Source organism: Lontra canadensis, unplaced genomic scaffold, assembly GCF_010015895.1.
Source record: "Lontra canadensis isolate GAN:19392208 unplaced genomic scaffold, GSC_riverotter_1.0 scaffold7, whole genome shotgun sequence".
Lineage (NCBI taxonomy): Eukaryota > Metazoa > Chordata > Mammalia > Carnivora > Mustelidae > Lontra > Lontra canadensis.
This window is the reverse complement of record NW_022631001.1, coordinates 27,592,092-27,605,237: the sequence shown is the minus strand read 5'-3', so window position 1 is coordinate 27,605,237 and position 13,146 is coordinate 27,592,092. Positions and strand designations below refer to the sequence as shown.

The following is a 13,146-nucleotide window of genomic DNA, read 5'->3' as shown; positions in this document are numbered from 1 at the left end:
ATGATAAGTTCTAATTATTAGAAATCTTCACTGAGCTTGCTGCAAGCCTCCATATTTGGGATTAGAACTCAATCAGCAGGCAGGGTGGAAATTCTGAATATATCCTCGACCTGCCTTATGAAATGGCTGTGAGGTATTTCTTATATGTCCTTCATTGGCACACTTACTCTGTATTAAGCTTGACATCAACTCTATCCTGAAACATTGAGCCAGCAAGTGACATGACATCCCCTTCAGACTTTGATCTCTCTTCTGACATCTTCGTCTTTCTCTCTCTCATTTTTTCCGTAGAAGAGGAGAGTTTCATCTCCTTTGACCAGTGACAGCATGACATACCAGGACAGGAGTATTTTTCACCCAACCACATTCTTCCTCGTTGGAATCCCGGGTCTGGAAGGGGCCCATGCCTGGATCTCCCTGCCTTTCTGCTCAGTTTACCTTGTGGCTTTACTGGGCAATGCCACAATTCTGCTGGTCATCAAGATGGAGCAGAGCCTTCAGAGGGAGCCCATGTTCTACTTTCTGGCCCTCCTTTCAGTTATCGATTTGGCCCTTTCCACAACCTCTATCCCCCGCATGCTGGGTATCTTCTGGTTTGATGCTCATGAGATTAACTTTGGGGCTTGTGTGGCCCAAATGTTTTTGATCTATGCCCTCACTGGCATTGAGGCTGAGGTCTTGCTGGCCATGGCCTTTGACCACTGTGTAGCCATCTGTGTTCCACTCCACTATAGACCATCTTTACATCCTGGTTGTTGGTGGGTATCAGTGTGTTCATTGTGTTTCGTCCAGTTCTGTTTACACTTCAAATAATCTATCTCATCTACTGCCTGCCCTTTTGCCAGACTCATGTAATAATACCTCATTCCTACTGTGAACACATGGGCATCGCAAAACTGTCCTGTGGAAACATCTGTATCAATGCCATCTATGGGCTTATCATGGTCTCTCTCTTTCTGCTGAACATGGTCCTTATTGGCATCTCTTACTTTTACATTCTGCGAGGTGTCTTCCGCCACCCATCACAGGATGCTCGGCTAAAAGCGCTCAGCACATGTGGCTCTCATGTTGGGGTCAACTGTGTTTTTTATTTCCCCTCAGTGTTCTCCTACCTCACTCACCGATTTGGACACAGCATGCCACACTACATTCACATTCTTGTTGCCAACCTCTATTTGGTTATCCCACCTTCACTCAACCCCACCATTTATGGTGTAAGGACCAAACGGATTCGAGAGCGAATACCGCGTATCTTTATCAAAAAATAAGACTCATGACATGTTCTTTTACTAAGGATTTTGGTGCATCTAGCAAAACATGTGTGTTCTTGCTTTAACAAACATCTCCTAGTCCTAATATGTTGCTTCCAGGTTGAGATACAGTTTGATTTATTCCTAGCTGCTGACTAACGGATTCTAAGACTTGTGGAAACGTCACTGGAGCTCAAGGTCAAAGGCTAATGGAGTGTCTTGGATGGAGCTGTGTGGACTTTGTCTGCATGTCTTCATGCAGAGTCCTTCATAGGAGAAAGATTCTCTTTTTCTGAGTAAGAACATATTATACTGTTATTTATTTATTTATTTGCATTCTGTAATTACAGAAATGCGGCACTGGAAATTTGACCCTGTATCCTACTTCATGGGTGGTTTGGTTTGTCCATTCATTCATGCGTTCACTTTATTATTCCTTTCATTTACATTCATTTTGTGTTTGTTGTATGCCTTGGATAATTCTAATTGCTAGGGATATATCCATGAACCAAAGTAACACAAAATGTCTGGTTTGTGGAGCTTGAATTGTGTTATGTTCTTTAAAAAGAGCAAACTTCATAGGATCAAAAAAAATCTTTGCCAATCTGTGGCTTGAAGTGGAATGATCTGCCAAACATGTAAGATTCAGGGGAATGATAGCCAAAACAAACATGCAATTTTGAAAGTATTTCTTTCTTGTTATATTTTAGGTTTATTTAGTTATTTGAGAGAGAGAGAGAGTGGGGAGGAAGGGCAGAGGGAGAGAGAGAGAGAATCTCAAACAGATTTCCCACACTGTGCACAGAGCCCGACATAGGACTCAATCTCAGGAACCTAGGATCATGACCTCTGATGAAATCAAGCGTTGACACTTAACCAACTGAGCCAGCTAAGTGCCCCTCAAAACTATTTCTTACATACCAACAGTACCACATCACTGACTGTCTCCCTCTAGTTAGGCCCATAAATACAAGTGTAGTTTTATAATTCAATCATGTATAGTATTTTCTCTATTTATGTGATGCATGCTGGCCTTTGCCTATCATTTTATTCACTTTTTTCCTCTCAATATGCATTTGACCATGAAATACTCCCTTCCCAAATGCAAGGGCTCTCATTCTAGACCCATGATCTATCTCTCATTCCTCCACTGACTTTGATGTATAAGTTTTCAAACCAATCTATGAATAGTCACCTTTTTTTGATCCTACTGATGGCTTTCAGCTAATTCAATAGTAATATTTCCCAAAGACCAAGCAATGACCTCTTGCATCATGAAACTTGTCATATTGCTTTACATTAAATTTTTTTTCTTTTTCAGATTGTTTATGAAAAAAACTAAAGTAAATGTATAATGCAGACCTTTGTTCCTACAACTCATGAATTAACAACCTTCAAACACTGAACTCATCTCAAATATGTTGCTCAATAAAAATATACACAGAAAAAAGGTGGAAATTATTTTCAACACTGCTCCAATACAAATTTTGTCCTATTTTTCCAGAGGCAAAATGTATCATTTGTTTATCTGACACACAGTACAGAAATTTTTAATTTTATAACCTTCGCAATGTTTTTTTTTTTTTTAGATTTTTATTTATTTATTTGACAGACAGAGAGATCACAAGTAGGCAGAGAGGCAAGCAGAGAGAGAGAGAGCACAGGAAGCAGGCTCCAACAGAAAGCCTGATGTGGGGCTCAATCCCAGGACCCTGAGATCAGGACCTGAGCCAAAGACAGAGGCTTAACCCAGTCACCCCAGTCACAATGTTTTAATTAGGTCATTTGTTATTTATTTATATGGCTTAAAATATTTCATGTTTTATTTTTTAACATTTGGTTTTACTTATGCTGTCATCTCTTAATTAATAGATATTCACATTATTATTATTTTTTAATTAGAAAGTATCCTGCATTTCCTTGCACTTATTTCTTGGTGTATTTTCAGATGTTTATGCAGGTTTTTATAATTTGCAGTAAAATTATTGAGTAGCAGAATTGTCAGTAAGAACTTATTTCTGATTTCTTCATCATTGTTTTTGATCACTTCTTAAAAATTTCACATGTATTGCATGGAGCACTGGGTGAGGTGCATAAACAAGGAATTTTGAAACACACACACACACAAAAATAAAATTTTTTAAAAATTCATATTTTTCAATACTTTCTTTTTTCTAACTTTCTTGCTTCCTTAATTTAACTTTGTTGCCTAGCATTAGTCAAATATGTTTTCTAATTATAGTAATTTGTAGCTACCCTACTCTGAACAAAACAAAAATTCTAGCCCTCTTTTGCTTTGTCCTGTTCTTGTACATCTATATCTTTCATTTTGGAATTACCTGGAACTGTGTTTCTAGGCTTAAAAAACCTTCTTAAATGTCCATTTTATTTGATCGTATATATTTTTAATTATTCCTTTCTGCAATAAATCTTCATGAATATTTTCTTGCTCTGGGATTCAAAGTGTTTGTGGAGAATATCTATTTTTCCCACTGCCACAACCCCACCTCGTGGGTAATATTTAATTGCATTTTCATGGTTAAATATGTCCTCATCTGCTCTCATATTTGAAAAATAAATTAAAAATTAATAAAATTTTGGAACCAAGTTCTATTCCACAACGTTTCTGAATTCATTGTTCAACTTTTTGTTTTCCTGCAACAAAGTTGTTAGTGGAAAATATGCCAGTTATTTTTCTACTCTTTTGAAAGATTTTTTCTCTTTTTTTGGGGAATCATCTTTATTTCAGTGTTCTGAAATTTCATTATGCGTCTAGATTTATAAATTTTTTTAAAAAGGCATGTTCAGTATTCAATCAGTCCTTTTCTTACATGATATATACCATATATCTATTACTTCTAGATATTTCTCTATCTATTACTTTTCAAACTTTATTTCTTCAAATAGTTCCTTCCCCACTTACCACCATATTCTTTTGTAAATATGTAAAAATAAGGTTGGGACACCTTATCTTTATTCCATGTATTCTAACTTTTCTTTCCTTCCATTATTTATTTATTTTCCTATAATCCTAAAAATATATCTGTCTATTCTTAAAACCCCCAATTTTTATTTTCAGCAGTATCCATCCTATTCTTTAGTCCCTTAATGTAATTATTTCAACACTTAAATTTTCTATGTCTGATCCTTTTCTTAAAATTCAAATTAAATTATCCAACGCATAGCACATCATTAGTTTCAGATGTAGTGTTCAACCATTCATCAGTTGCATATAACACCCAAGCTCATCACATCCTGTGCCCTCCTTAATGCCCATCACCCTGTTACCTCATCCCCCCATCCACCTCCCCTTCAGCAACCTTTAATTTGTTTCCCATAGTTCAGAGTCTCTCATGGTTTGTCTCCCTCTCTGATGACTTCCCTTTCAGTTTTCTTTCCCTTCCCTTACACTCCTCTACACTGTTTCTTATACTCCACATATGAGATCTTTTTAATAAAAAAAAAAACAAACCTTTTCTTCATGATTGCAATTCTCTCTCTCTCTCTCCTCTCTGTAAGGCTGCTAACTACACGTATTTTAAAACTCTGAACGGTTTACTTTTAGTTCGATTATATATAGTTTCTTATTATATTGTTAGTTCTTTATTTTGTTAATAATCTTTGTACATTTGGTGACTACTTACTGTGAGATTTTCTTTGCCATTGTGATTTCTTGGTAGGCTCTTCAAACACCCTGGCTAAGCAAAGTTTTCAGGTCGGGTTTCTTAGAAAGCACATTCTGAGATGGAGATTTGCCTGGAGGCAGAATAATGTCCCTTTAAAGAGGTCTTCGTCCTAATTTTCAGAATTTGTGAATATGTTCAGTTTCATTGCAAAAAAGAACTAAATTTGCACAGGGGATTAAGGTTGATCATGATAGGGAGAGTGTCTTGGACTATCGAAGCAGAGCCAATGTAGTTAAGAGTCCTTGGAAGTGGAAGACAATAGAAACAGAATACAGAGCCAGAGAAAGATGTGATGACTTAATTGTGTAATTATTTACACATTCATTTTTTTTACAAATTTTTATGTAAATTCCAGTGGACACGCACTATAATATCAGCTTCAGGAGTGGGAATCAGTGATTCAACACTTCCATACATCACTTATGTTCATCACAAGTGCCCTCCCTAACTCCCATCACCTATTTAACCCATCCCCTCCAATTCTGCTCCAGCAACCCTCAGTTTGTTTTCTATAGTTAATAGTCTGCTTTATGGTTCACCTCTTTCATTTTCCCCCTCTATATTCATCTGTTATGTTTCTTAGATTCCACATATGAGGGGGGAGGAGTCAAGATGGCCGAGACTACTTCAGGTAGCAGGAGATCAGCTAGATAGCTTATCTAAAGATTGAAAACACCCACAAATCCAATGGGAAATCGAAGAGAAGAAGAACAGCAATACTAGAAACAGAAAATCAACCACTTTCTGAAAGGTAGGACTGGAGGAGAAGTGAATCCAAAGAGACGGGAAGAGAGACTGCGGGGGAGGGGACGGCTCCCAGCAAGCGGTGGAGAAATGGAGCACAAAATCAGGCCTTTTAAAAGTCTGTTCCACTGAGGGACATCGCTCCAGAGGCTAAACTGGGGTGGAGCCCATGCGGGGTCAGTGTGGTCTCAGGTCCCACAGGGTCACAGAAGGATCAGGGGTGTCTGAGTGTCGCAGAGCTTGCAGGTATTACAACGGGGAAACCAGCTACAGAGAAAGAGCCAAGGAGTGAGCTCTCAGCTCAGGGTTACCTTGAACGGTCGCAGGCCCAGTGAGCTCAGAGCGCAGCCTGAGGCCAGGGAGTTGGGAGTAATTGGGCGCTATTCTCTAAGGACGCAATGAGGAGGGGGGCCCCGAGCCCTCGGCTCCTCCAAACCAGAGACTGGGAGGCCGCCACCTTCATTCCCATCCTCCGGAAATCTACAGAAAGTACTCAGGGAACAAAAGCTCCTGAAATCAAACCCGAGCTGATTGCTCAGCCCGGCCCCTGGTAAGGGGGGGGCAATTCCGCCTGGGGCAAAGACACTTGAGAATCACTACAACAGGCCCCTCCTCCAGAAGATCAACGAGAAATCCAGCCAGGACCAAGTTCACCTACCAAGGAGTGCAGGTTCAATACCAAGGAGAGCGGCAGAATTCCAGAGGAGGAGAAAGAAAACCATGGAACTCATGGCTTTCTCCACATGACTCCTTAGTCTTGCAGTTAATTTTATTTTTTATATATTTTTTATTTTTTTTCCTTCTTTTTTCAATTTTTTTTCTTCTTCTGCTAAATTTCTTTTAACTTTTACCCTTTACTTTTTTAACGTTTTTAAACTAGTTTGTCTAATATATATAAACTTTTTTCTTTTTTATATTTATCCTTTATTCATTTTCTTCAATTGTTTCTTTTTTTTTCTCTTTCATTTCTTTTTTTTTTTTCCTTTGAACCTCTTTTTATCCCCTTTCTCCTCCCCATGATTTAGGATCTCTTCTGATATGGTTAAAGCATATATTCTTGGGGTCTTTGCCACCCTTTTAGTATTTTACTTCCTCCTTCATATACTCTTATCTGGACAAAATGACAATGCAGAAAAATTCACCACAAAAAAAGGAACAAGAGTCAGTACCGAAGCCTAGGGACCTAATCAATACAGACACTGGTAATATGTCAGATCTAGAGTTCAGAATGACAATTCTGAAGGTTCTAGCCGGGCTCGAAAAAGTTATGGAAGATATTAGAGAAACCCTCTCGGGAGATATAAAAGCCCTTTCTGGAGAAATAAAAGAACTAAAATCTAACCAAGTTGAAGTCAAAAAAGCTACTAATGAGGTGCAATAAAAAATGGAGGCTCTCACTGCTAGGATAAATGAGGCAGAAGAAAGAATTAGTGATATAGAAGAACAAATGACAGAGAATAAAGAAACTGAGCAGAAGAGGGACAAACAGCTACTGGACCACGAGGGGAGAATTCGAGAGATAAGTGACACCATAACACGAAACAACATTAGAATAATTGGGATTCGAGAAGAAGAAGAAAGAGAGGGGAGCAGAAGGTATATTGGAGAGAATTATTGGAGAGAATTTCCCCAATATGGCAAAGGGAACAAGCATCAAAATCCAGGAGGTGCAGAGAACCCCCCTCAAAATCAACAAGAATAGGTCCACACCCCGTCACCTAATAGTAAAATTTACAAGTCTTAGTGACAAAGAGAAAATCCTGAAAGCAGCCCAGGAAAAGAAGTCTGTAACATACAATGGTAAAAATATGAGATTGGCAGCAGACTTATCCACAGAGACCTGGCAGGCCAGAAAGAGCTGGCATGATATATTCAGAGCACTAAACGAGAAAAACATGCAGCCAAGAATACTATATCCAGCTAGGCTATCATTGAAAACAGAAGGAGAGATAAAAAGCTTCCAGGACAAACAAAAACTGAAATGATTTGCAAACACCAAACCAGCTCTACAGGAAATATTGAAAGGGGTCCTCTAAGCAAAGAGAGAGCCTAAACCTAGTAGATCAGATAGGAACAGAGACAATATACAGTAACAGTCACCTTACAGGCAATACAATGGCACTAAATTCATATCTCTCAATCGTTACCCTGAATGTTAATGGGCTAAATGTCCCAATCAAAAGACACAGGGTAACAGAATGGATAATAAAACAAAACCCATCTCTATTTTGCCTACAAGAAACTCATTTTAGACCCGAAGACACCTCCAGATTTAAAGTGAGGGGGTGGAAAACAATTTACCATGCTAATGGACATCAGAAGAAAGGAGGGGTGGCAATCCTTATATCAGATGAAATAGATTTTAAGCCAAAGACTATAATAAGAGATGAGGAAGGTCACTATATCATATGAAAAGGATCTGTCCAACAAGAAGATCTAACAATTTAAAATATCTATGCCCCTAACGTGGGAGCAGCCAACTATATAAACCAATTAATAACAAAATCAAAGTAACACATCAAAAATAATACAATGATAGTGGGGGACTTTAACACTCCCCTCACTGAAATGGACAGATCATCCAAGCAAAAGATCAACAAGGAAATAAAGGCCTTAAATGACACACTGGACCAGGTGGACATCACAGATATATTCAGAACATTTTATCCCAAAGCAACAGAATACACATTCTTCTCTAGTGAACATGGAACATTCTCCAGAATAGATCACATCCTCGGTCATAAATTAGGTCTCAACCGGTATCAAAAGATTGGGATCATTCCCTGCATATTTTCAGACCACAATGCTCTGAAGCTAGAACTCAATCACAAGAGGAAATTTGAAAAGAACCCAAATACATGGAGACTAAACAGCATCCTTCTAAAGAATGAATGTGTCAACCAGGATTAAAGAAGAATTGAAAAAATTCATGGAAACAAATGATGAAAACACAATGGTTCAAAATCTGTGGGACACAACAAAGGCAGTCCTGAGAGGAAAATAGATAGTGGTACAAGCCTTTCTCAAGAAACAAGAAAGGTCTCAGGAACACAACCTAACCCTACACCTAAAGGAGCTGGAGAAAGAACAAGAAAGAAACCCTAAACCCAGCAGGAGAAGAGAAATCATAAAGATCAGAGCAGAAATCAATGAAATAGAAATAAAAAAAACACAATAGAACAAATCAACGAAACTAGGAGCTGGTTCTTTGAAAGAATTAATAAGATTGATAAACCCCTGGCCAGACTTATCAAAAAGAAAAGAGAAAGGACCCAAATAAATAAAATCATGAATGAAAGAGGAGAGATCACAACGAACACCAAAGAAATACAGACAATTATAAGAACATACTATGAGCAACTCTACGCCAACAAATTTGACAATCTGGAAGAAATGGATGCATTCCTAGAGACATAAACTACCACAACTGAACCAGGAAGAAATAGAAAACCTGAACAGACCCATAACCAGTAAGGAGATTGAAACAGTCATCTAAAATCTCCAAACAAACAAAAGCTCAGGGCCAGACGGCTTCCCAGGGGAATTCTACCAAACATTTAAAGAAGAACTAATTCCTATTCTCCTGAAACTGTTCCAAAAAATAGAAATGGAAGGTAAACTTCCAAACTCACTTCATGAGGCCAGCATCACCTTGATCCCAAAACCAGACAAGGATCCCATCAAAAAAGAGAACTACAGACCAATATCCTTGATGAACACAGATGCAAAAATTCTCACCAAAATACTAGCCAATAGGATTCAACAGTACATTAAAAGAATTATTCACCACGACCAAGTGGGATTTATTCCAGGGCTGCAAGGTTGGTTCAATATCCGCAAATCAATCAATGTGATACAACACATTAATAAAAGAAAGAACAAGAACCATATGATACTCTCAATAAATGCTAGAAAAGCATTTGGCAAAGTGCAGCATCCCTTCCTGATCAAAACTCTTCAAAATGTAGGGAAAGAGGGCACATATCTCAATATTATCAAAGCCATCTATGAAAAACCCACCGCAAATATCATTCTCAATGGAGAAAAACTGAAAGCTTTTCCGCTAAGGTCAGAAACACAGCAGGGATATCCATTATCACCACTGCTATTCAACATAGTACTAGAAATCCTAGCCTCAGCAATCAGACAAAAAAAGGAAATTAAAGGCATCCAAATCGGCAAAGAAGTAGTGAAACTATCACTCTTCGCAGATGATATGATACTATATGTGGAAAACCCAAAAGACTCCACTCCAACACTGCTAGAACTTATACAGGAATTCAGTAAAGTGTCAGGATACAAAATCAATGCACAGAAATCAGTTGCATTTCTCTACACCAACAACAAGACAGAAGAAAGAGAAATTAAGGAGTCCATCCCATTTACAACTGCACCCAAAACTATAAGATACCTAGGAATAAACCTAACCAAAGAGGCTAAGAATCTATACTCAGAAAACTATAAAGTACTCACGAAAGAAATTGAGGAAGACACAAAGAAATGGAAAAATGTTCCATGCTCCTGGATTGGAAGAATAAATATTGTGAATATGTCTATGCTACCTAAAGCAATCTACACATTTAATGCAATTCCTATCAAAATACCATCCATTTTTTTCAAAGAAATGTAACAAATAATCCTAAAATTTATATGGAACCAGAAAAGACCTCGAATAGCGAAAGAAATATTGAAAAAGAAAGCCAAAGTTGGTGGCAACACAATTCCGGACTTCAAGCTCTATTGCAAAGCTGTCATCATCAAGACAGCATGGCATTGGCACAAAAACAAACACATAGATCAATGGAGCAGAATAGAGAGCCCAGAAATAGACCCTCAAATATATGGTCGACTAATCTTCAGCAAAGCAGGAAAGAATGTCCAATGGAAAAAAGACAGCCTCTTCAACAAATGGTGTTGTGAAAATTGGACAGCCACATGCAGAAAAATGAAATTGGATCATTTCCTTACACCACACATGAAAATAGACTCAAAATGGATGAAGGACCTCAATGTGAGAAAGGAATCCATCAAAATCCTTGAGGAGAACACAGGCAGCAACCTCTTCGACCTCAGCTGCAGCAACATCCTCCTAGGAACATCGCCAAAGGCAAGGGAAGCAAGGGCAAAAATGAACTATTGGGATTTTATCACGATCAAAAGCTTTTGCACAGCCAAGGAAACAGTTAACAAAACCAAAAGACAACTGACAGAATGGGAGAAGATATTTGCAAACGACATATCAGATAAAGGGCTAGTGTCCAAAATCTATAAAGATCTTATCAAACTCAACACCCAAAGAACAAATAATCCAATCAAGAAATGGGCAGAGGACATGAACAGACATTTCTTTAAGGAAGACATCCAGATGGCCAACAGACACATGAAAAAGTGCTCCACATCACTTGGCATCAGGGAAATACAAATCAAAACCACAATGAGATATCACCTCACACCAGTCAGAATGGCTAAAATTAACAAGTCAGGAAATGACAGATGCTGGCGAGGATGTGGAGAAAGGGGAACCCTCCTACAGTGTTGGTGGGAATGCAAGCCAGTGCAACCACTCTGGAAAACAGCATGGAGGTTCCTCAAAATGTTGAAAATAGAACTACCCTATGACCCAGCAATTGCACTACTGGGTATTTACCCTAAAGATACAAACGTAGTGATCCGAAGGGGCACGTGTACCCGAATGTTTATAGCAGCAATGTCTATAATAGCCAAACTATGGAAAGAACCTAGGTGTCCATCAACAGATGAATGGATAAAGAAGAGGTGGTATATATACACAACGGAATACTATGCAGCCATCAAAAGAAATGAAATCTTGCCATTTGCGACAACGTGGATGGAACTAGAGGGTATCATGCTTAGTGAAGTAAGTCAATCGGAGAATGACAACTATCATATGATCTCCCTGATATGAGGGAGTTTAGATGCAACATGGGGTGTTAAGGAGGTAGGAGAAGAATAAATGAAACAAGATGGATTGGGAGGGAGACAAACCATAAGTGACTCTTAATCTCACAAAACAAACTGAGGGTTGCTGGGGGGAGAGGGTTTGGGAGAGGGTGGTGGGGTTATGGACATTGGGGAGGGTATGTGCTATAGTGAGTGCTGTGAAGTGTGTAAACCTGGCAATGCACAGACCTGTACCCCTGGGGATAAAAATATATGTTTATAAAAAATAAAAATTAAAATTAAATTAAAATTTAAAAAAATAAATAAGAAAAAAAATTCCACATATGAGTGAAATCATATGATGTTTTTCTTTTTCATACTGACATATTTCACTTAGCATTCTACATTCTAGCTTCATCCAGGTCATTGCAAATGGCAAAAATCTCATTCTTTTTGATGGCTGAGTAATATTCCATTGAATACATGTACCACTATTCCTTTTTCCATTTATCAGCTCATGGGTATTTGGGCTCTTTCCATAAGTTGGCTATGGTTGATAATATTGCTATGAACATTGGGGTGCATTTACACGTTTGAAGCAAAGTAGAAGCAATATCATATGTGTAGGACTTAAAACTTCATCCCTGGCTCTGAAAATGGAAAAGAAAGCCATGAGTTAAGGAATGTAGGTAGCCTATAGAAGCTGGAAAAAAGTAAAACAAACAAACAAAGTAACTTTCTCCTCTAGTGTCTCCAGAAACTGATGCAGATCAGCTGAAAACTCGATTTTATCTCACTGAGATATGCATCAGCTTTCTAACAAACTGAACTGTAAGATAATAAATTTACATTGATTTAAGGCACTACATTCCTGGTAATTTATCACAGCAGCATTAGAAAACTAATAACGGCTTTGCTCCGAAGATCAGCACCAGGGAGAGGTGAATGAAGAAAGAGGGAGAAAATGATTTGTAATGAAATATGAACAAAAGTGTCAGCCAGAAGTTTACACAGGAGTGTTGGAGCTAGAGTGGCCCTTCATTGTTGTCCTCATTGTGGTGAATCCAGTAAGCTTTATGCTCCTTCATCAACCAGGCATTATGGGGGCTCTCTGGGAGGGGGATTTGACCTCAGCTGAGGAAGGTCTATTAGACAATAGAAACAAAGGGGGCCACATTCTCAGTAGTTAGATGATTGAGAACTTCAGATCTTTAAGGAGGATATAGATGACACACTATAGCACCCAGGGTAGGAGTTTTGTGTGGCAGAGACACTACTATGAAACTCCACCTAATTCTTTAGGAATTTGCCTTTTGGTGCTTTTTGCCTCTGGCTTTTCTGAAAACCTCAAGACAGAAACCTTCACATCCCTTCCCTGTCTTTGAAATCTAACTACCCCTTGTGTTTTCAAGTATATGCTAGACTGCTCACTCTTGTGACTGTTTCTATTGATTTTGAAGATATATATATAAACACACACACACATATATATATATATATCACTTAGTTTTAACTTATATATCACTTAGTTTTAACATAAGTTTTAATATATCTGAAGCTTTCTA

The 13,146-nt window shown here is 38.2% G+C and overlaps 1 pseudogene; it reads left to right on the top strand.

Annotated features, from left to right (window-relative positions):
- Window positions 1–327: 327 nt before the first annotated feature.
- Window positions 328–1,268, top strand: LOC116865333 (annotated as a pseudogene).
- The last annotated feature ends 11,878 nt before the right edge of the window (window positions 1,269–13,146 follow it).